The sequence below is a fragment of the Podarcis pityusensis genome (genome assembly GCF_964106645.2).
Source record: "Podarcis pityusensis genome assembly, chromosome: 2".
Taxonomy (NCBI): Eukaryota; Metazoa; Chordata; class Lepidosauria; order Squamata; family Lacertidae; genus Podarcis; species Podarcis pityusensis.
Genome location: NC_138029.1, coordinates 97,016,271 through 97,041,703, shown reverse-complemented (window position 1 = coordinate 97,041,703; position 25,433 = coordinate 97,016,271). Strand labels below are relative to the sequence as shown.

General features: G+C 44.9%; 2 long non-coding RNA genes across 2 annotated transcripts in view; both read left to right on the top strand.

Moving 5' to 3' along the window:
* The window catches only part of LOC308471700, a 242,766-nt gene that overhangs the window by 16,555 nt on the left and 200,778 nt on the right, over positions 1-25,433 (top strand). The gene's annotated exons all lie outside the window — the stretch shown is intronic.
* On the top strand, positions 12,353-22,339 carry LOC308471704. Its single transcript, XR_013983102.1, has 4 exons — positions 12,353-12,683; positions 17,091-17,241; positions 18,995-19,145; positions 19,426-22,339. It is a non-coding gene; the product is annotated as an uncharacterized lncRNA (long non-coding RNA).

Genomic DNA, 25,433 nt, shown 5'->3' with positions numbered 1-25,433 from the left:
AATGTGATATACTCACTGGGTATATTTCATACCTAACAGGAAATGAGCATTATCACCAAGTGTCATGTTTTCTTAGTGAGCTACACATCCCCAGAAGAAAATACTATTCCAGACATTCTCCCTGTGTGCATATCCACTCCCCCAGCGTACTTCCTTTTTACATCCTAAAATTGTTTTTCCCTTTAGCAAAAGACAGTGAAAGGTGTAGCACATGATTGCTCTGCTAGCCTGTGTTCCTTTTAGATGTGTAGGTTGATTCAATCACCAGAAGCTGAAATAATGAACATCACTGCTCATTCCACATTTTGAAAAGTGCATTCATCCTCTGAAAGTCCCAGTGACTGAGGAATACGCTTCCCATTCCAATGTTAATATGGTTTTCATTATTCCCCTCTAGAAGAAGAGAAGCACAGGCCCACTGGAGACATATTGAAGCACCCTGGAGACAATCCTCTTCCTGTGGAGAAGAAAATATGTCTTGTCCGTACACAACTTACACAAAGCAATGGTTGATACTCTGCCACAAATCAGTAGGAGGTGGGAGGAACCACATGGCTCCATACCCCTGCTGCACAAAGGCTTGATTAATCCAAAGGGCACCTGTAAGCCCACCAAATGTCAGAGTTTCACCAGCAACATATCCAGAAATTGCCAGATCCCACTGTGTTGCAGGAGCTCTGGACTCTTCTCATTGCTGTAGGCTGCCCACAGCCTCCTGTGCCAGCGCAACATCATTCCAGTATATGTGGCTTCTGTGCATATCTGATTTGGCCTACACCATGGTAACCTTCTGAGGTTGCCAAAGAACCCTTTGGCTTTGGTTTGAGTGGCTAGTTCAGGTTTCAGTCTGCTTCTGCTGCAGGCTGAGACCACAGATCCACAGCCAAATGTTGCTTTAAGTGGGATTCAGTAGCAGACATGTACAGGCAGACATGTCTCCCATCTTTTGGAAAGAAAAAGAAAAATGGCTACTTGGATGACCAAGGGAGAAATAATCATTTTATTATTTTTACAGGTCTATCTATACCTTCCACCTATTCCCCTCAAGTAAAACAAAAATGCAGTTGAATCTCCCTCCCAAAAAACTCAATGCACCCCAATGCTAAAGATGATCTCACAGAATTCAGTGGGACTTACTACAGAATAGTTGTGTGTAGGACTCCAAACTAAGAAACTTAATTTATGAAAGATGCCTAAACTGGGGTTCTCAACCAGGTCAAGAGAAGAGTAGTGAATTAGGGTTGCCACCTTTGGTCGGGCAAAATACAGGACAGGTCAGAAGGGGTGGAGATTGGAGGGCACACACACTCCCATGACACCAAATCTTCACGCCCCGTTTGTGGAGGGGGGTTCCCCACATTCAGCCTCCCTCGCCACCCCAGCCCTACTCTTTCCCTTGACTCACATAGATGGGCCAGGTTGCCCATGCTGGCGGCAGAAGAGACTCAAGCGTGGAGGAGGAGGGAGGAGAGGTCAGGTCAGGGTGGCGGAGGAGGTCAAGCAGTGGTGGACCCGCACCATGCTAGACCAGCAACGACTGAGGAGGAGCACCAGCAAGAAGAGAGAAGGAAGGAGATGGCGAGGGAAGGAGAGGGAGTTGCTTCTTCCCCTTTCTCTCTATTGTCACTCACACTGGACTGGGCTCCTTGTCAGTCACACCAACAGTGACCTAGCCACCATTTTGAGCCGACTGCCTCCTTCTCATGCCCGATAGTGTCAAGGAATGGAGGGGCTGCTCCTGGGGTTGGGGAGGATAATACAGTAGTGATGTGGACAGTGACAGGGAGCGAGGGGAAGGGAGGCGGGTGGCACCTACCAATGAACTCTTGCTCTCGCTCTCCACTGGACCCACCCTCTACCTGCAGAATTTTGAGGAGGAGGAGCTCAAATATGGGAAAAAGGCATCCCATTTGAAGTGCTAACAGGACAGGTGCCACTGTTGTCCCAAAACTGGATGATCCCATTTTTCAAAGGACGTTTCAATAACTTCTTTAAGAAGAAGCTTGAATTGTTTCCTCCCCTTCCTGAACCTCTTGTAATAGTTAATGTAACCAGTCAGGAAGAAAGGCAGACCCAAGCAGCTGTACTATCTTGCTTTTCCTAATTTTTAAAATGAACGTTTGGAAGAAATAAGGTAGTTAGCTTCATTGCATTTATCCCTTTCCATCCTAAGATGCCCAGGTTGCCTTGAGCACTCTTGGAAAAGATTTGGAAAATGTGACTCAGAAATGTAATAAATAAGTATAGGGCAGTTGCTGGCTAACAAGCTCTATACCTGCCTTCGAAAACAAGCTTGCATCTGAATCTGAAATGACTCAGTTTGTGCACTTACATTTCTCAAAAGTCGCATGCACTTTCCTAGCACAGAGAAAGAGTAAACAATTATGCCTCATATTAGAAGTACCTTCCTGATTCAAATTTAATAATAGGCCTCGTGATGCAAAGAAATGGAACAAACCACACACTAACCTATCTGATCTGTGAGAAATTTTATTCCTACCCACAAAAATGAGAACCAGCTAGATCCTGAGTACAAAACAAAGCCTCTCTTCTGAGCCTCCCGTGATAAAATTTTATTTGGTTTCTAGCAAAGTTCTGGAGGCTGCTTGGCTTGCCACAGCCCTGGCATGCAATAACTCAAGTGTCTTCATGGTGATGAGTAAGGATGAACGAGAGAAGAGAGGTATAGTAAGATGGGGGGAGGAGAGAGAGAGAGAAAGTGAGCATGAGGAAGAGCAAAACCTGTTTACTCATTCACCGCACCTGCTTGTAAGAAACATTCCAGGCAGCCCTTGGCCTGCTTGCTCACTTATGCTGCAGACGAGTGCAGGCAAGTCAAAGTCCTAGATTCACACCATTTTAGAGTTGGAAGGGACACTGGAGGTCATCTGGTCCATTCACCTGCTCTCAGTGCAGGAATCTTGCAACTGCAGCATTCCTGGCAGATGGCCATCCAGTTTCTGCTTAAGTACCTACAGCAAAGGAAAGCCCACCACCTCCCAAAGCACTCTGTTTCCCTGTCAGGCATTTCTTGGGAAGTTAGGAAGTTTCTCCTAAAATTCAACCCCAAAGCTTTCCCCTTGTGATTTCTACCCATTGGTTTTAGTTCTGCTCCTCTGGGGCAACAAAGAGCCCTTTATCTTCTTTTCTCCAGGCTAAATATAGCTAGTTCTTCTGACTGATCCTCAGAGGACCTGGTTTCTCACATGGGCTCCCAGAAGAAGAGTTTGAAGAAGAAGAAGAGTTTGGATTTGATATCCCGCATTATCACTACCCTAAGGAGTCTCAAAGCGGCTAACATTCTCCTTTCCCTTCCTCCCCCACAACAAACACTCTGTGAGGTGAGTGGGGCTGAGAGACTTCAGAGAAGTGTGACTGGCCCAAGGTCACCCAGCAGCTGCATGTGGAGGAGCGGAGACGCGAACCCGGTTCCCCAGATTACAAAACTACCGCTCTTAACCACTACACCACACTGGCTCTCCAGAGTCTTGGAACAGCGTCATCATAGTGATGAAAGAAAAGTAAAGAGGAGATGGTGTGGGGCAAGAAAAGGGAAAACGGGGTAAGAGAGGGGTTGGGTCATCCAAGACAAGAGAGGGAACCAAGATGGGAGAACAGTGCCTGGAACAATTCTGGTGGATTGGCCCAGCAGTAAAAACTCATTGGAGACCTCCACTAGAAACACTGCAAGTAGTTTGCACTGTAAATCAAATGTTTTAAATCATTTGGAAGCACAATGTTCCTGCTATGCGTATGAAGCTAAGTTATTATTCGTATCTATGCATCTAATTATCTTTTGCAAGCTGCTTTAAGTGGGGTGGGATGAGGGTTGTTTGCCAGAGCAGTCGGGAAGGCGAAGCAGAGAAAGTGCTAGAAGTGGAAAAGATGAAGATGAACCTTGAAAGAGATCTTCTACCTGGATAGTATTGAAGCAGTGGTTGCCATAAATGAGCAAATAAAAGGCATCACTTGCAATATGATTTGCACCGAGTCTAGCACTTCTATTCCCACCCCCACCCCCATGCAAATTCTGGAGTTAGGACTAATAGTGCATTAGAACAAACAGGCAGAACTTCTAGCAAACTATTCAAGCCACATTCGGAGACAGGATACTTCAGCCAGTCAACGCTTGCAACCAATAACAGGAGACGGTTGATTGTGTCCTGCTTATAAGATTTTCATGGACATCTGGGTGGCCAAGCCACTGTACGAAACAGAATTTGGAGTTGGAAATAAACAGACCTTGGAACGATCCAAGGCATGTACTGATTCTGCTTTGGAGATAGCACTTTGGCTGCTACCCCAATGTTATTTTCAGTGGCCCATAAAGATGTAAAAAACAAACAAACATATTTTCACAAGACACCACAGGTCTGTCCTCTGACCTCCGATAAGGTCCACTGACTTTCTTACCAGAAGGAAGAAATTCCCTAAATAGTACAGAGAAAAACACCAATGAGAATGCACAGCCAGTAATTGATCTGGACAGAATCACTCTAACAATAAAAATGTCAAGTTGTTTGTTCAAATGAGGGGGTGGAAGCTAGCTAAAAATGTAACTCACACTCTCCTTTATATTCAATGACAGTCTGTACAAAAACAATGCAACTGCAATAAGCTCTAAGATGCCTGGAAAGATGCTTTGAAGAAAAATTTATTCTCTCAAAAGTTGATGTTTTCTCCTACAAAATTCACAGTTTTCTCTTTCCTCCCCTGAATCTGCAAGATGAATGATGTAGTTTCCCTGGACCTCTTGGTTTCTTAGCAAATACTATAATGTCGCACACAGAAAGCTTGCCAAGCCACCTCACCAGTCTGATTTCGTGTAATGTTAAAACATGCACAGAACAAGGCAATTTTCCTGTTTATGAAATGCTCTTTTTAAATGTGTAATTAGCATATTCCATCTGGGTATTGTTTTCTTAACTGGTAGCTTGATCAGGTAAGTTTAAGTCCAGCAATCATAGAACAGACCTTAGACTGGTATTAGGTGGTCTGTTGTGATCTCATGTGGCTGTTATCAAAGGTCACACTTCTGCATCAGTGGTTTTCAGTTACTACAGGATACTATAAAGTGCTGCCATTCCTGCTGATTTATGCTGACCTTTTAAACCCTTCCCCTATTCTGCCAAAGTTCATGCAAGTGCTTTTCCTTACTTGCTGAGGGCAATATTAATGTAAAAAATAAATACAAGGATACTAACAGGGTGTGATGGAATCATACAAGCATGAAAAAGGACCGACAAGATCTTGGTTGGGCACCTAAATCCTAAAGATATGCTTAATGGAATAGCTTGCACTGATATGGATACTAGCATCTATGTTTAGCGCGAATCCATCCATACATGATCTCAGATGTTGCCGTATTGGGCGCATAGATTGCGCCCTCCTAGCAGAGTCCTGGCAGTCACCAAAATGCTTTCAGAATGTATCAGAAGTGAGCTATCTCCAGGCTTACCTCTACAACAGCTTCTTTTTTTCTGTCCCATTTCAAATTGTGCAACAGCTTTATGCAATATTATTTCTGGAAGAGGTGACGGTTGCCCATGAGCAGCGCTGACCTTGCACCTGCACTTCTGGGTCAGTTCACAACACCACTGACAAAATAATCATAAAATTGTACAGTTTGAAGGGACCCCCAGGGTCATCTAGTCCAACCCCCTGAAATATGGGCATCTCAACTAAAGCACCCATGAACGTTGGCCATCCAAACTCTGCATAAAAACCTCCCATGAAGGAGAGTCCACCATTTTCCGAGGGAGTCTGTTTCACTGTTGAAAGTTCTTCCTGATGTTTAGTCGGAATCTCCTTTCTTGTCTTCCTAACCAAAGAGGAACCCCCTGTTTCAGCATGTATTGTTCAATGCACATATGATCTGTTATGACTGATATGGAACAGTTGCTTACGTTTATTATTTTTGTACCTAGTCAGGACAAGTGGGCAACAGAGTGGCATTCTTAATCGCTACCCTCCAACCCTTACTCTGAAAGCAGTGTAATATATTTATATTTACATGGGCTTTCAGTGGCCAGAGATACAGCACTATAGGGGAAGTTGGTCATAATCAGTGTAATGGAAGGTTTTAACATTCAGATATAGTTAATTTCAACAATTAACATATGGGGATGAGATAGGTTATAAATCAATCAATTAGTGAATACTGCCCCAAGTAGAATGACCAAGTGAAAAATGACAGAGTTCCCGCACCTTTAATATATGTGTAGAAGAGGTAATTTCAGCAAGTGTTGCTTATCATATAAGCTATAGATGCTGAAATTTCCTATTTACATGTGTATTAAAGGTACAGGAGTCTCATATTTTTCTTCCTCACTGGGCTACCTATTAAAGATTATTTTTGAAATCTAGACACCCTGGTCACTGCTTGTAAGATATCTGCCACATCTAGGGCTCCAGCAAGTCCACCTTTTATTTTATACATGGAGAGCCAGCATTTATTTTTCACAGCTGATTCCCCTTCTAACTACTACCACTAAATAAAAGTATTTTTTTGTTTGTTTACCAATGTATTTAGCTATATCCGAGTAGCTGCTGCAATTTAGGCAGCCAGCCAGGCTTCTATAATTAAAGGTAATATATTCTTTATTATAAACAATAAGGGTATGATAAGGTGAATACTATACTTCTATTTTTTACTGATTATTTGAGCCTTACTTGGATTTACTATAATAAGGTTACTGTAACTTTAAACGATAGTCACAAAGGTTTATATGAGGCTGGCTGATAAAACTTAGTCCCTAACCCTATTTGATTTATATGCCAGTTATCCTTAGTCCTTCTTCCCAGTGGAATGGTCTCCCGCAGGGTGTTGTGGACTCTCCTTCCGTGGGGGTTTTTTAAGCAGAGATTGGACAGCCATCTGTCATGGATGCTTTAGTTGAGATTCCTGCATTGCAGGGGGTTGGACTAGACAACCCTTAGGGTCTCTTCTAACTCTACAATTCTATGATTCTATGATAATCTCACTACCAAGTACTGTGGAGCTCAGCTGGTTTTCTTGGAGCTAAACTTCCAGGCAATTCTCACTCATGTCAGCTCCAGAGGCTTCTTAGTGAATTCTCCTCACTGCTCAACACCCTTATATGGCTTCACTACTAATCTGGAGCTCTTTTGGGCAGACTATACTGAAAGGCTTTTCCCTAGCCTCAAATAGCCTTTTGCCCATCTTGCTTCTTCTCCAGCACCAATCTTATTCCTAGCCATGCTCACTCTACTTTGTCAACTCTGGCTCCCTCTATCCCCTGGTCTCTCCTAACAGTAGCAGAAGAGGCTTATTTATATCCCAGCCAGCCTATCCTTCAACCAATCAGAGTTGAGTGGTATAGAATTCCCCCCACAGACCACTTTCCCCATCCAATGAGTTACCAACAGTTTCTACCCGGGAACCAATCAAAAGTGTGATTTTGCAACCCACTATCTCAGTACGTATTTAAAAGAACCCAGGTTTCCAGACCAGACTTCTGTGTAATTAGCAGCCAAATGTCAGGCACCAACTGATAATTTAATTCTTACAATGCCCCCACCCTCATTTCCACACATGAATCGAAACAAAACCCAGCTCTAATAAAGAGATTTTTTAAAAAATGATTTCTCCACAAAGGCAAAGAAATAGGAACATTATGCACACACCGGAACTGAAGTTTATCTATGTAACATGTTGTTAGTCCTACAAAATAAGTAAGCGGTTGATGTGTTTCATCAGTCAAATTTCTACTGGCAGGAGCATGTTTGCTAGGCTTAGGAGTTTAACAGTTTGTAAGGGGACGCGGGTGGCACTGTGGGTTAAACCACAGAGCCTAGGGCTTGCCGATCAGAAGGTCGGCGGTTCGAATCCCCGCGACAGGGTGAGCTCCCATTGTTCAGTTCCTGCTCCTGCCAACCTAGCAGTTCAAAAGCACACCAGTGTAAGTAGATAAATAGGTATTGCTCCGGCAGGAAGGTAAACGGCGTTTCCGTGCGCTGCTCTGGTTCGCCACGACCCAGAAGCTGTACACCGGCTCCCTCGGCCAATAAAGCGAGATGAGCGCCGCAACCCCAGAGTCATCTGCGACTGGACCTAACGGTCAGGGGTCGCTTTAATGAATCTCACTTCTCTTCAGATCATTGTGATTATATATCGCCATTACATATGCCATAACAACCTTCCAGACAAACTAGAAGGGCAGCATCTGACACATTTACAATTTAGTATTTAGTAATGATCCATGTGGACAGTATTATGGAAATGTTCCTTGAGCACGTGAGGATGGTGACCACTGCGATTCTTCCTCACCACCACCCCAGAATTTAATGCATGGTTTTCATGTCCCTTCACCTAATAACACTTGCTACAGCTTCTTTTCTTCTGCTAAGTAGATGGAATAAAACCCAAGTCTAATGTATGTGGCTCTGGAAAATGCAGCTGGCAGGGGGCTTCTCTTTGCCTTCAAAACATGCTTTCCTCAAAGCAATCATCAAGCTAATTGCTTCTGTGTTGTGTCTGGATTCTCACCAGCACAGGACTGCAGAGATCCGAGGATTATTTACCTGCACCTGGACTGCCCACACAGGCTATTTTAAACTCCTATGAAATATAAGGAATCAATGCCAGTATTTGTGCAAGCAGTTTGATGCCAACTATAAATGTTAGCTTGGAACACTTTGCTTCATTGGCCAATGTGGTTAATATAAGCCCCGCTTCCATGTTTGCCTTAGACTGTCACGCGTTCTTAGAAACACCATCTTTCTAGCTGCTAATGAGGGATTTGGCAGGTGAGTATTCTCACTAAACGTTTGCTTAAATGAAATTTGAGGATCTCTCCAGGAACTTGGTTTTCCTCATCACTGGACAGCCAGCGTGGCGAAGTGCGGGACTAAGCCCAGAGAGACCTGGGTTCAGTTCCCCATTCAGCTGTGAAACGGCTTGGATAACCTTGGGGTCTGACACCGTCTCTGAGCCTAATCATCTTCATAGGATTGCAGCAAGGATAAAACGAGAGGGAGAATCACGTACATTGCATAAAGACACAAGAGCATTTATTTATTTTTATTTATCTTAATTATTAAATTTTCATACCACCCTTAATCCGAGAATCACAGGGCATTATAAAGAATGTAAGAGCGCAAGAGGAGCCTGATAGATCAGGCCAACAGTCTATCTAGCCCACATCCTGTTCTCTCAGTGGCCAACAAGATGCCTGTGGGAAACCCAGAAGCCGGATCTGATCACAAGAACATTCTCCCCCGCTGCAGTTTCCAGGAACTGGTATTTGGAAGCCTTACTGCCTCCAGCTATGGAGGCAGAGCATAGCCATAATGGCTAGTACACTGCCATAAGGTCCTTGGGGGAAAGGTGGGATATGAACGTAATCTTCCATATACAGTTAGCAGCATGGGGAAAATTATGGAAAGACGATCTAAAATTTACAGAGTGCTATATGCTGAGATTCTCGAGAGTTCCATGGACTGCAAGAAGATCAAACCTATCCATTCTTAAGGAAATCAGCCCTGAATGCTCACTGAAGCTGAGGCTCCAATACTTTGGCCACCTCATGAGAAGAGAAGACTCCCTGGAAAAGACCCTGATGTTGGGAAAGATAGAGGGCACAAGGAGAAGGGACGACAGAGGATGAGATGGCTGGACAGTGTTCTCGAAGCTACCAGCATGAGTTTGACCAAACTGCGGGAGGCAGTGGAAGACAGAAGTGCCTGGCGTGCTCTGGTCCATGGGGTCACGAAGAGTCAGACACGACTAAACGACAACATATGCTGAAAGAAAACTATATGAAGGTGACGTACCGCTGGTATCTAACACCCAGTAGGTTAGCGAAAACGTATAGGACTAATTCGAATGTATGTTGGAAATGTAAGGAAAAAGAGGGCACTTTTTACCATATGTGGTGGAATTATACAAAGATTAAGGAATTCTGGGAAATGATATATAATGAACTAAAAAAAAATTTAAAATAACATTTGTTAAAAGACTAGGAGTTTTCCTTTTAGGAATTTTAGGTGCAGACATACCAAAGGAAATGAAAAGACTATTCATGTACGTGACTACAGCTGCAAAGATGTTACTTGCCCAGCGATGGAAAGAGGAGAAGATGCTGACAGAAGCGGACTGGCAGATGAAACTATTAGACTATGCAGAGATGGCGAGATTGACCAGGAAAATCAGAAATCAGGAGGATCAAAACTTCAGTAGGGAATGGGACAAATACAAAATGTATTTAAAGGAACACTGTAATCACTTGAGCCCTCTGGCAGGCTTTTAATAACTCCTGCAGTGTTACAGAGACTTTGGATATTTGGGAGGAATTTTGTATGTAGAGAAATTATAATATGCAGTTGACTTAGATATACAGTGGTACCTCAGGTTAAGTACTTAATTTGTTCCGGAGGTCCGTACTTAACCTGAAACGGTTTTTAACCTGAAGCACCACTTTAGCTAATGGGGCCTCCTGCTGCCGCCGCGCCGCTGGAGCATGATTTCTCTTCTCATCCTGAAGCAAAGTTCTTAACCTGAAGCACTATTTCTGGGTTAGCGGAGTCTGTAACCTGAAACGTATGTAACCTGAAGCGTATGTAACCTGAAGCATATGTAACCTGAGGTACCACTGTACTAAGGACCCACGGAGGGGAGGAGGGAAGTCCTAGGATTCAGAAGAATCTTGTTTAATTTCGGAATATCAATGTGTTAAATCTGAGATTTCTTTTGTAAAATGAATAACAATTTTTTTAAAAAATATGAATGGAATCTTCCATAAAAATAGCAGTGGGAAGGGGCATCACACCAATTAGGAACGTGGGAAGCTGCCTCATACTGAGCCAGACCGTTGGTCCGCTGAGCTCAGTACTGTCTCCAACCCAGGAGAAACGATTCTCTTCCCATCCCAAAACAGGGACCTTCTGCATACAAGCTCTGACACTGAGCTGCAGACGTTCCCTCGATATTATGCTGCTTCTACCTTTCGGGTGTTCAGATCTTGCATCACAGAGCCCTCCTTAATGATTGTGATCCTTTCTTCAAAGACTGACCCTGCATATCCAGCAAAAAAAAAAGCAAGCAAGAGAGCAGGCTGCTAAGCAGTCTCTGGAAATTGGAACCTCAGGCAAGCAAATATCAGGCATGTCATCTCCTTAATAGGTTGGTCTCACACTGTAGAAGGGCCCAAGTAGTTTGGTGGCAGAACATCTGCTTTGCATATAAGGTGAAAGCGTGACGCTCTGCGGTTATTTTTGCTATTGGATGCTGCGTCTTGTTTAAGTAATCTTCTTACAGTATTGGAATGTGGTTTTTTGGTGTGTTGTTATATTTGCTACTGTTCTGCTCTGTTATTATGAAATCATTGTTATTATTGTTTAGCTTTGTTATCACTTTTTTGCTATGTTATTGTTTTGCAATGTTATTATGAAGCTGTTTTTGTAATGTCTGCTTGAAATGCATCCCTGTTTCTTTGTTGTGAGCTGCTTTGAGTATGAGGGGTGGGTGTGTATGTAAAAGCAGCATACCAATAAAATGAATGGATGAATGAATACTGAAGGTCCCAAATTCAATCCTTGGCATCTTCAGGTTGAGCTGCCTGGAACCCTGGAGAGCTGTTGCCGTTCAGTTTAGACAATACTGAGCTAGATAGACCAGTGGTCTGACTCAGTATAAAGTAGCTTCCTATGTTCCTAGCAAGCATTTCACAGCCTTGGCTACCCATGTCTAAAATGTGGATAATAATGACTGAAAATAGGAACATTATTAAGATGACATAATGTGCTGCTGAAATTTTAGAAGATAGGAGATCAATATCATTGTGCTTTTTAATTAGCAACAAATATTAAAAGCCCTGATCTAGCTAAGGTTAATTGCAACTAGCCGCACAATCCTATACATATCTACTCAGACATGTATGTGTCCAATGGGATTTACTCTCATGTGACTGTGCATAGGATTAGGATCGCAACCTAAAACCCTATCTTTGCTTTTACGTCTGCATTCATTGCACTGAATTTCTGCTGGAACTTTGGAAGGGAAAGTGGCTGTATTTCATTTTTAACTATGTGTGTTTTTAGATGGTTTTACATCGATTTATATTAACAAACTTGTAGAAAACAAACAAGTGACTATATTCATGAACTTGTAGAGGCTAATCCAATATTTTGGAAGTGGAATATAGGAACATAAATTGCATTAAGTTTTCCTATATGTAAAGCAATCCCAATAACAGGTAGAGCAATCCTATGTTTTCATTACGCTGGGGTCGGAGATTATGCCACTGCTATGCTGGTGGAACTGCCACATCTAATGCAAGCTCAGCTGGAATAGGAAGAGGATGAACATAAAATACAAAAACTGGGGGGGGGGGGAGGTAGACATTCCCCCAGTGGCCCTGGAAACATTGCTGCAATTGTTGTAACTGCAATGGCAAGAAGGTTCAAATGCCACCCACCCACAGAGGCAGCTAACGAATTCACTGCTAGGAGGGACAACCTTCCTACATCACCACCACACAAGATCACATGGCAGCACCCCATTAGCTCTAGTGGCACTGCCAGCAGCAACGCTGCTACAGCTAGTCCCCAAGCATATTGGGGCAGGGGTCTAAAATCCCCTTATGTCAGGGCCGGCCTACCCATGAGGCCTGGTGATGCAACTGCCTCAGGCAGCAAGGTCCACAGGGGCATCAGATCTAAATGTAGATCTTTATTCCTCTCTGGTTGCTGATGTAGATCTTCACTCACCCCTTCTTCCCTAACCAGGGGGTGGTGGTGGTGGTGTGTGGTGGTGAGGACACCATTTGCCTTGAGCCGGGCCTGCCTTATGTTGCTCACACAGCCATTGTTTTGGAACACAACGGACAAAGGGAAGGAACAGCATCCCACATGACATAGGACTCACGTCCTGCCCTGAGCAGGAGCTCTGCAAAGTGTGCACGCGCGCATGCGCATACACACATACACACAGAGAAAGCTTTCCTGGGATAAAGGTTCAAGGCCCACCTAGAAATGAAAAGGTCTTTTTGCTAAAGAAGGGCCCTGAGGCTCACTGAGACTGGCAGGGCAGAAGGCAGGGAGACGAACAATAGGTGAAGCCAGAACCAATGACAGGCAGAGCCAATTAATCCTAGTTTTGTCCCCATCCTCCTCCCTGTTGAGTTCTCTAAGGGAAACATCAGGACTAAGGAGGGGGAAGCTGACAAACAGTGATCCCAGCCCCTGGACTGGTTGTAAGTAAGCAGGCAGAGAGCCAGTGTGGTGTAGTGGTGGTTAAGAGAGGTAGACTAGTACCGTATTTTTCGCCCTATAGGACACACTTTTTCCCCTCCAAAAATGAAGGGGAAATGTGTGTGCGTCCTATGGGGCGAATGCACCAACCCCTCTCGCTCTCCATACTTTGCGCCAGTCTCCCAAAGGTTGCGCAGAGCTGCCTGCACTCCCGGGCTTCCCGCAGCTCTGCACAACCCTAGGGCAAAGCCGCGCCGGGCTACCAAAGGAGCTGCCTGCATTCCGAAGCCTGGGGCGCGATGAAGAGCGCGCCCGGGCTTCGCGCAGCTCTCCACAAGCCTGGGGAGACCGGCGCGGCTCCCTAGGCTTGTGGATAGCAGGATGTTCTGGGGGCTGGGGTCGGGGGAAGCTCAGGCTTCGCCCCCACCAGCCCCATGTCTGGGGGGGAAATAATTTTTTTTCTTTATCCCCCCCCCAAAAAAACTAGGTGCGTCCTATGGGGCGGTGCGCCCTATGGGGTGAAAAATACGGTAATCTGGTGAACCAGGTTCACGTCTCCGCTCCTCCACATGCAGCCACTGGGTGATCTTGGGCTAGTCATGCTTTTCTGAAGTCTCTCAGCCTCACTCACCTCACAGAGTGTTTGTTGTGAGGAAGGGAAAGGAGAATGTTAGCCGCTTTGAGACTCCTTCGGGTAGTAATAAAGCGGGATATCAAATCCAAACTCTTCTTCTTCTTCACGCAGGCTGCTGGAAGCCAGTTCAGGACAGACTGAAGTTCACCCACTTCAGTGCCCCACCCAGCCTAATGAACCAGCCTCCACCAGTGAAGGCACACTACTTGCCATGACCCTGGGCTCTGACTCCCCATCCTCAGGGGGAAAGGCTGTGGATTCAGATGACATATTGGACTTGGAGAAGGATTTGCCCTCAGAGCCAGCCTTGACATCCCTTCTTCTTCAGGAGTCCTAGCGCTGGAGGAGCCCATGATCCCAGTGCCTTTCCAGCCAGTCAGGCTAGCTGCTCAGAGGAAGCCCTCTTGTTTTTGTAAGGCCTGAGCAACATCTAGGCCCTAAGTGCAATACAATTCAGACAAGGAAGAATATTAACATATAGCAAAGACAGTTTCAGCAGTTATCCATTACAGCATGTGTGGTCCCTGTCCCCCCTTACCTTGTTTATCTGCATGGGGTTGTCTGTCCTGGCAGCCCCGGTTGTAAGAAGGGAGTGGGGGTTGTTGTGGGTTTTTGCCTGGAATCCCAAGGCAAAGTACCTCTTAGGGTTCTAGGCAGAGAAGTGTTAGCAAGCTTTTCCTGTGTGTTGTTGGAGGTGGAGCACTTTGCAAAAAATAGCCTTTCTGCTTAATTCTGTTCTCCCTAGGGATTTCAAAAGTGAGGGAGCAGGGACAGAGAGTGTGTATCACACGCCCTGTTATCTGAGTCACAGTCTCTCTGTGTGGGCTTTATATAATGGTAATGGTGTCCTGTGAATGATTGGGTGCTGCATTGCACCATATTTTATGCCATAGCTGTCAACTTTTTTTAAGGGAAATTCCTTTATTCCAAATAGGATTCCTCACAAGAAAAGGGAAAAGTTGACGGCTATGTTTATGCTCTGTCATGGCAGCATGGACAGGACAGTTATCAACTGTTTTTAAGTTCCGCCCCCTCCCAATTGAAATCAGTGGAAGGGAATTGCTTCAGCTCAGTCCAGGGCTGGTATAAAATTGTGTTCTCAACAGAAGTGTGACTGTGGTCCGGAGTGGCCTAGTGTACAATTTGCACTCTCCTCCTCATACCACATTCTGTTGTCCACAATTACACCCCATGGGGTTTTCTGTTGTGACATCTGTGTGTATCTCACTCTGCTGGCATAGCTTCTGTCAAATCCTGTGGCCCCCTCAGAGTCAGAACAACCCCCCAGATATGCTGGATTGCTTCAAATCATTTTCATTTGTTGGGGGGTGGGGAGAGAATAATGTGACAGACTGTTCCTTGATACATATCGCTATCTCCAAAGCAAGATATATTAAAGGTTTCCCAGAAACCATAGCACACAATTCTGAGGCAAAGCTAAGGAAAGATGGCTCGGAGTTATTGTCAGACGTTCAGGGAAAACATCAGACAGGTAAAATTGGGCATCGCTAGCTCATGCCTTCATACCGTTCTAGTAGAAACCTGGCAGCCAAGGTTTGCCACACACAGCTACATGTAGCCTAGGCAGATATCCAACAGTCATGGGTTTAAGGAAAACTTTTTTAACGATTAGAAAACATGATAAGCATGACATTTAGTCAGGGGGTGGGGGCCTTAGGGTTCAACTACCATTGTTTAAAATGGTAGCTACGATTAATAATGGAAGATAAATTATGAAAAAAATGTCCACTATCCTGTTATCTGAGGCCAGCTTAAAATTTCTAAGCAACTTTAAATAACCTATATTTATTTTTGTATTTTGATGAGTAATGGCCCGTTTCCTGACAGCTGTAGGCCTTAAAATGCAAAACCTGACATTATAGTGATGATTTATTTGTTTTTTGCCAGCAAATAATGGTTCATGATTCAAGTGGGAAGTTTTGCCATTACTAATAGCAATCACTGTTAATAGTATTAATAATAGAAGTATAAGCAATTATGGAACACATTTCAAATAAAACCACTTCAACTTGAATTTGAAGTTAAGCCAGTGTATGCTGCTAAACTTGGTATTCTTCAGGATGCACTACCTTCATAAACTACCTTCTAGAACAGTAGTTTTAATTGCTTCTTCTAAATGTCCAATTCATTGTGTAGAGGCAATTTCACTCCACCCGGCAGTGCATTCTTAGTATGTGTCACAGGACCGAAGCCAACCAGCACTCACCTCCACCCCAAGTGTTTTTTATCAGTAATATGGGCATGTGGTGCAGTTCTCCATTCACAGAATTGTAAGTGTACTTGGAGGCAGTGCCCTTTGAAGGAGTCATGCTCCAAAGGAACTCTTACAGAATCACAGTGTGCCATAGCCCCCATTTAAATGCAGAAGCAGTGAACAAACTATAATTAACAGGGTCATTGCAAAGTGTTTTTGACAATTGATAAAATCAGCTGATTAAACAGAGCTTCAGTGAGCTCATTTTTTCCACGTTGTTCAACAGCCTCTGTGCACATCTAATCTTTTGACTGGAAGATTTGCTTTACTGCTCTCACCTTGCCACACCCAAAGGAACCTCTCATTGTGTCTATTTCATTAGCATACTGGAGACCATCAGCTTACTTATGACATCTCATCCCAAGAGTCTGGATGACATCATTTGGCATCTTAATGCAGGTGTTGAACAGCAGGGAGTAATCCGAGGACAGGATTATGTTGCAAGGAATGCTATAGACAAGTTTATGGGAAAGTGGTCTTTTGATGGCTATTTGACAGAAGAACTCCTTGTTCAGAGGCAGTATACCTCCATGCCAGATGTTGAAGACGAGTAAGAAGCAAGCCATTGCCATCATAATTTGGCCTGGGGGCTTCAGAGGCGTCTGACTAGCCATTGCTGGAAATAGAATATCCGATGAGGTGACCCTTGATCTGACCCAACAAGGCAATTCTTATGTTTTATGGCTTGTTTTTAGACTTAGCCTAAGTTATACTTCCATAAGTTAAAATATGAATCTTTTGCACTCAGAAGCATACAAGCACATACACTTTGGACTGTGCTGTTCTGTGGATGCTAAAGGCACAGTAATGCAAATTTGTGATCTCTTTTTTACTGGATTTGCAATAGTGCAGGCTGGATGTCGCCAGTATATGAATAGGTACCTTGGGACTGCTCTGGGGATCATAGGTCAAAGTTTAGTGATGTATGTAGTTGTCTCACTAATGGGTCTTATTGATTATTATCCACAGAAACAACAAAGAGCTCTGACTCCTCCCTCTCCCAGCAGATGCCGGCAACCAAGAAAAACTACCTTGGCCTTTGAGCTCTGAACAATTTGTAGGACAGTCAAGCTCTCAGTGTAGATCGACACCAAGACAGCGTATAGATTGCTGCAACTGGGTAAGTGGGAAATGATAAATGGGTCTGAGAAATATCTCCATAGCAATGATACCTGGGAGCAAAAATGCTAAAACAGAATAAATGTTGGATAAAGTACAGTACTAAAAGGGAGCGAGGTAGAGCCTTGTGGGACTCCACCACACAGTTCAGCCGGCTGAAAACAAGATAGGAACACAATCGCAGAGGCTCTTCGCTCAGCTCTCTCAATGAAACTTTGATGTTACTCACAATGTAAAGTGCTCCTTGCCGAAGCACTCTCCTAAAACGGTTTTGAAATGTCAGTAGCTGTGCCCAAACTTGCAGTTCTAAATTTCAGCAAATGCTTTCAGCAGCTGCTTGCAGGATGAACCCCCTGGTATTCTGCTTCATCTTATTGGTGTGGGCCAGGGGTCAGCAAGGTTTCTCTTGCCTGGGGCAGATCAGTTCCACTGAGATCCCTCTGTGGGCCACATTGTGTGTGCGCATGAAAGCTCACACCCGCAATTTTCGGCGTCTGCGCATGCGCAGATGAGATTTTCTGTGTCTGCGCAGATGCAATTTTCGGCACCGCAGAAGCAAGTCCCTGCACCGCGCTGCGCTGGTTTAGCACAGCGCGTGAGTGGGCAGCTCAGTTTAGGGGTGGCTCGTGGGCCGGTCAAACGACCTCTGCGGGCCACTTCCAGCCCATGGGCCTTAGGTTGCTGACCCCTGGTGTGGGCCATGCCTCAGACAGCAGTTGCTAAATTGTCCTCCAGCAAAACAAAATAGTGGCCGGGTATATCCTCTAAATGTGCTGCCTTTAGATATTGAAGTCAGATCTACTCACCGCTTTTATAATTAGGGTGGCTGTATGTCCTACTTTAGAGGACAGCTTTCCATTTTGAAGGTTTCTTCTGCTTAAGGATTGATTGATTGATTGATTGATTGATGATTGATAATAATCAAGTCCTGTTTGAAAATCAGGAACACTAAAAAAAAAGGAGTCTTGAAGTGCCCAGCAGCTGTTAGCAACACTCCACCGCCAGACTGAGCAAGCACACGACTCATTTGGTGTCTTTTCTATTACGGCAAGCTATATCTTGTATTTCTATTTAAACGGCAGCAATGGTTTCTAAATTTGCACATATTGTATGCAAATTGGTGTGAACTCATCCTCTCTCTTTTTGGTGATGCAAATTCTCTTTTTTAGCAATGCGTGACTGGCCATTCTGTTTATAACTGGCCAGCCAGATGCATGACTGACACTGTAATGATTAGTTTAACCCATGGAAATCAGCAAGACTCATTGGCTCACAGCTAGCCATCCGAGATGCATCTCCCACAGCCAAAGATCACTCCATCTGCATTCCCCCCCCCCCTTTAATGTACCAGCTAGCACTGATCCAGTTCCAGCAAAGCAGCCTTCTGTCTGTACATCACGAGTGACTGGAATAGGTATGATGTGGGAGGTTGTAGGTTCCTGTTCACCCCTTGCAAAGGAAGATTGCTACCCGTTTCAAAGGAAATTCAACAATGACTAAATGCAAGGTGTTAAAAAGTCTGGCAAAACTTGTGCTGGGGGGGGGCAGGGTGGGTGTTATTACAGGTCAAGACTGATACCAATAGTACTTGGTTAGAATGTCCTTGCTCGAGATATGCTTTAAAGCACATATACACACAGCTTAACTGAAGCAAGGTTTGGCTTTATTAATTTCCAACCCCTCCTCTTTTATGTCTCCTGCTGCTATTTCCCATTCCTCACAGGGAAATATCCCTCTTCTCCTATTTTCCATAGTTGACCAAAGAAGCTGCAGAAGTTGAAGATTTGGCACACGCTTCCTAGATCCCTTTCCAGCTTGTCTAACTGAATTTTCGTATTAACAAGTGCAGTGCCAAGCTTGCAGGCGCTTGCCAAGTTTCAGCCAGACAGGAATATTCACAACAGGGTAATAAACACCTTAATATGAGATTTAAGATGAGAACATAGACAAAGCCCAAATATAATACTGCAAAAATATTTTTGCAGCATAATACTGCATATATATATATATATATATATCAGAAGCGTTGTCAAGCAAGCCAGGAGAAGAAAAAGAAAGGCTTTTACATCGCTCCTGGGCCCACTGTAGGCTAAGGGCCTGCTCAAGTTATGGCCAAGGTGCCAATTTCTCCAGCACCCCCTTAACTTCCAAGCCCATTCGTATGTCTTCGTCTTTTTCTCCCTAGGACAATAGCATTATACTGCAGTTCTGGATTCTGGAGTTGATTAAGCCCAGTCACCTTCCCATCTGAAGAAACGGCACGGTAATCAGGACAGAGGAAAATATGTATATACTGTAAGCAAAGTTACAGACTTTAAAGCTCACAAGGCATGCTGTGCGTGGATAACAAGGAACAGCGGGCAAGTGTAAGCAAACGAAAACCTTTGGCACAGTTACAACCTAAGGGCTGTGTTCATTGTTCCAAGGAGCAAAGCATGATTTCCTCAAAAGTCCACAAGCTACAAAGATCGTCGGCCAGTCAGAAATTTCCGCTGGCGTGTTCTCTTATCAGCCACCTATTCCAGACACATGTTTTTAAAAGATGAAGTGTTATGCTTCCGGTGGTTAGCACTACGACCCAAGAGCTTCTGTAGTACAGTGTGAAGAGAATGAATGGCAAACTCAGGTTTTTCTGCTTCAAAACTGTTCTTTTAAAAACAGAAGCTGGACGACCATCTGTCAGGGATTCTTTCGCTGTGGTGGTTGGGCTGGATGACCCTTTGGGTCCCATCCAACCCTACAATTCTATAATCTCTTTTCCGCCATTGCATCTTCACCTTCAGCCCTCCCACCTGCCCTTTGCATCACCACATTGTGCATCGTTCTGTGCCTGGGCATCGCCATGTCTGCTGCCCTGTGCACACCCAGCCAAGCAAGGCAAACAGCTGATAGTTAATTTTTTATTGACAAAAGCACGCATTTACAGCAGCTCCTGAGATGCACCGGATACACATGCTTCTAGCTTCTATGGAGACGGCATTAACTTTTCCAGGTTTGTGCCTGGCAGAGCAGTTGAAGCAACAGTGGGGCCAGCCGCCACCCTGCGCCCCCCCCCCCCCCGCCTCCAGGCTTATGTACCCTCACCTGATGTTATGTGCATACACAACCTGAGACTTCTCCTGTATGGAAGCTGTCACTTCGCTTCCCTCTTCAAGTCCTTCCTGGTTCGAGGACGCAACAGGACAGGGGACGGCGGGAATTCAACCAATTGACTGAACAGCTTCTTCCTCTGCCTCCGACACATTCTGTGCTCCCACAGATGACTACTCAGACCCTTCCCCTTCCCTGACTCCTGCCTTGCAGGTGGCCCCAAACCCCATAAATCACTGGCCCCTTCTCCTGGGTCAGTCTCCGGCCCCTCTGCCTCCGTCACACACTTGCCAGAGGCCCCAAATCTGCTTTGTTTGCAAAGTTTCAGGGTCTACCTGGAGCCACCGAAGTTAACTTCATAAACTCATTTTTAATTACAATTTGGGCCCAGTCAGGCCTCGCTATAAATTCAGGAATTAGAGAAAGGTTAGATTCGTCTTATGGGCTGGCTAATTAAGAGTTTCAGCAGCTCTGCTCTCTAAAACATTGATGCTGCCGGGCTCCCAAAGTGGCTCTGGCCTGACAGTGCATATGTCTGACTTAGGCTTAATTGCACCTAATAAGCTTCCCAATAAGATATGTCAGATAACGAGAGTGCCTTGCAGGAGCATTTACATGTCATAAACTGTGACATGGAAGGTGACATTCAGCGTGGTTCTCTCACTGTTCTATGCGCTTGGGCATTTACATTTGAATCCCATCCTTGTTTTAACCCCAAACCTTAATCTAAGCACATGTGGGAACAGTAAAGATACATTCTGTTAGAACTTGGAGAATCCAATTTAGGAGAGAAAAGCTGCTCTTGTAATTGAGTGGCAGGGAACCTCTGGCCTGGGAAGGACTGCCATTTCTCGTTAAGGCTACCTATCTATTGTGATCATCTTCAGAGGCCCCCTGTGTGTCCTAACCTCCCCTAAAAACAGCCTTAGTTGGGATCAGGGAGAAGGTCTCTCCATGGGCTCTGCCTGGGCTTTGGATCTTCCTTCCAACAAAAGCCTGTCATATCTCCAGTTGCCTTTGAAATTTGTCTAGGATAATAGTGTGTCTTCTGAGGTCTTTCCTGACGACCAGAGGGGTTTGTGTGGCTTTTTTTTCTTTCTTCTTTTTTTTACAGTACACAATCCATGCACCCAGGACTCCAGCCAGCCACCCTGGCTCTCAGCCAAGGTCCAACAAAACTCTCAGGTCATCACTGTTTTCAATTGGTTTGTGCTTTTCAGTCAGGTTTTGATACAGCACTAGGCGCATTGTGCAAAGGCTGCAGTGCACTGCTAAGAGCACACTTCCCCTGGCTGTGTTGGGAAGCAGCTAGGATGGACGAAAGCTTCCATTCATAGGATGCTAATAGACAGCAGATTTCCAATTGATCCTCTGAATGAAAACTCTTCCCTGTTCGCTATTGGCTGCTTCCACTTCATTCAAGCAGACTGCATGGATGCATGTGCAGTTTACAGGTGTTTCCATTTACAAATCCAAAAAAGTAATGAAGAAGAATGGGGTTGTATCGCTGCCTTGTTTCTCCTCTGAAGGCCCAGAAGGGAAGGTGCCGTCTGCGCTCAGGCACAGTGCTGAGCCTTAATTGCTAATAGCAATTCTGCCTAATTAGATAATTAGATTAACTACCCAATTAACGGAGATTGTTGTTAGACAAAAGCAGGTGGTGGCTCAAAGGTGATGGGAAAGATGCTACTTCTCTGTTTTAACGCACCTGAAGTCCCGGGCCCTTCTGTAACTTTTCACTTATGTCCTCTTCCTCGAGGGTTCTTTTGTTATCTACTCCAGGCAAAGAACTCCCACCTCAGAGTGGTCTCTCCACTCACCTCTGCCATCAGAGCACTACAGACTTCCTCAACTTGGTCTTGGACTAGAATTTCCATCCCTCCCCTCCAGCATGGCCTCTCTGCATCCTACCGGTTCTTCATAGAATCATAGAGTTGTAGAACTGGAAGGGATCCCAAAGGTCATCAAGTCCAACTCCCTGCTTGATTTATATAAAGCTTTTGACACTGTTTTTTTTTTTAATGAGCAAGTTAGTTTATTATTTTAGATAATGTGGTCCTTTTTAATTGTGGCTGCCCAAAAGTGCCCTAAGTGTGCAAAATGTATAAAAAACAAGGGAGTGCAAGAAGGTTAGCTTATGCAGAGTAGACAGAGCAAGAAAGGAGAACATGGTCCAGTTAGGTTGGAGGGGGCCCATACCATCTTGTGAGTCCTTCCTGAATGTCTGCAGGATGGATTGGGGACAGCAATCTTCCTAATATTCACAATGGCAGAGAATGGCACCATGCTGTGATTTGTAGCCGGTGGTTACAAGCCACCCAGCGTTTTACATTTCCCACAATGCCTCAGTGTAATGCAGTGTTGAGGAACCACCAGCCTGCAGGCGTAATTTATGACTGTCCTAATTTGGCCAACGTGGCAGTTTTCCTTAAGCCACACCCACCTGCAGGTGAAGACACAGCTCCGTGCCAGAAGTTTGTAGGCCATTCAAGGGTCCTTAAAAAAACCCTGTGCCTTTGCCTATGTAGTTTGATTTCAAACCACCCTGGCAAAGGGAGTGGGATTTGCAGGCACCACCAGTCAGTGGCTGCAAACCCTTGTTCCTGTGATGGTGTGGTTTGAAGAGCAGCTTTATGGGGTGGGACTTGGAGTCAAGAGAAAGAATTAAGCCCTTCTTCCATAGCCCTGATCCAGAGGTGCATGTGTGTGGAGGGCCAGCTTATGGGTGCTTTTAAGGGGGGAAAGGTGACATGTCAAGAGAGCCGATGATGGCTAGCCTAGTTTGGCCCTTGTGATTATGGACAGTGGTGTAGCGTAGGGGGAGCAGAAGGGTGGTTTCCCCAGGCACAAATTTGTGAGGAGCAGGTTCTGTCTCAATACAGATGCGCACTTCCGTCACTGGGCTTTGTTGAAAACAGCTTCTCCGTGCAAACCAGGAAGTGACCTCTCCAGACAATGGGACAACTCTTCTTTTCTTATCTCTGCAGCTGCTATCTCCTGGGTGATGTTAGGCAGTTGAATGCACATGCGTACTCTCTTTCCCTCCCTCCCACCCAACCCTTCCGCGTGGCTCTGGGTGCTGGCAACCCACGCTACACCACTGATTATGGGACACAGAAAGGAGAGAGTCCTTAGCTTGCATTCAGGTTCCGGTCCCGGTCCCCAGTACCCTTCACTTCAAAAGCCTGAGAAAGGCTCCTGTGTGAGACCATGAACAGCCTCTGCTGGGCTGGATGAAGCCATGTGTCTGCTCATCTGCCTGTGTGTAATTTCAGTTTGGACGCAAATGCCACTCTGTTAAGATTACCACCGGCAACCCACCAAGTGCTAATGCCGCGCAGCCCTCCTTCATTTAAATAGGTCTTGTGTGAGAAACTCTGCCCCCTTGGGGGGAAAAAACATCACGGAGGCTTTCTGCGTCAGCAGTAGAGTGTCTGGTGCTTTGCACCCCAAGCCACACTACAAGGCAATGAGCTGCGCAATATTCTCCCCACAGCCCACGCTCTTTATTCCTGTAAAAATAAATGCTAAGGAAGTCTGCTCAATCTGCAGGGATGAAATTTATTGCCCTTAAACAGGCAGGCATGTCCAAATCAATCTTTCCTGAGCTCTTGTGAGAGCGCTATTGAAATGAAAATGATAAAAAGCTATTTCCTTAAAGATTCTCTAAAAACGAACTATGAATAATGATCCATGTGACAAATTCATCGGCCATGTGTCCCCCCCACCAAGCCCTTTCTTGTGAGGAAGTGCGTCGTGGTCGTCTCTTCCCAAACCATGAAAATCCTTTATGTTCGTTCTCAGGGCTAGAAGAGTCAGACAGGCTGACTCCTAAGCACCCCACCCTCTCCCAAATGGGTGCAATGTGTTCTCAGATCTGTTGTACAGACACTTTTTTCCCTCCTCCCAGCTGGAGCAGATTCAGAACTACATTAGGAGAAGGCAAGGATGTAGCTGGAGCCTCTGGGCTGAGGAAAGGCACCCTCTGAATGTAGCTAGAAAATCTCCCTCTCTCCCACAAACACACCTACCTTTTAAACTTCTACATTTTGCAGAAATTGTCAGCAATTGCCCTTTACTGACATGCAGAATAGCAGCCTAGTGTTTGTATCATTGTTCTGCAGATACCGGCTACAACCCCATACAGGGGGCAGTAGGGTTAAGTCCACAAATCAGTGCCATTTCAGCTGAACTGTTGAGTTGCTGTGGCCAAGAAGGTTTGTTTGATTTGGGGTCAGTGTGTGCCTTTGTGTTCAAGGACTCACTTTCAGAAGTGCCCGGTTGCCCAAGACCTATCGAAAACCAGTAGAATCCTATGTATGGGTTGCACCAAAGTGATCAGTACTTAATTTGTGCTTTTAAATGGCTTAAGTTGCCCTTCTCCTCATTTCTTGCCTTCTCACCTGTATTCTATGCCCCTTGCTCTTTCTTTTTGTCTTTGTCTTTCCCTGTTCACCACAAACTAGCAATTGCTGGTTCCCTTTTACTAAAAGTGCTCTCAGCAAAGCTTCTGGTTACTTTTGCCAAGACTCCTACTTGATTCTCAATGTCCATATTGCGTCTGCCGCCTGAGATGCTGCCACTGTCAACAATCTCTCTCTCTCTCTCTCTCTCTCTCTCTCTCTCTCTCTCTCTCTCTTCTCTCTCTCTCTCCTTCTGGGACTCTTTGTTCTTCCCCTTATCTAACTCCTTTCTCTCTTCTACATACTGAGCTCAATCCTTGTGCCAGCTCCTGGAGCCCCTTACTCCATCTGCTTCTGTTCCAAACTTTTACTGCCTATCAAAAAGGATGGTGATTTTATCCCTCTTTGAGTCAAAATGTGAAGGCAGCTAAGCACCTCAAATCAGATCAGGACTCTCACAACGTCTTGCGTCTTTCCTGCCATGTCTTCATTTCTGTCCACTGGAGCCCTATGTTTTTCCGCCTGTATCTGGGTTCATGTGTTTTTTAAAAAACAAAAAATCAAAAACAAGAAGTGAGGCTCTTTAAATGATGACTGAGGAACATACAAGAGTTAGGGTGGTTTTGTTATTCTTAAAGCAGAACAGTGCAGGATTCCACACACACACACACACACACACACACACTCTCCAAAAAAAGCT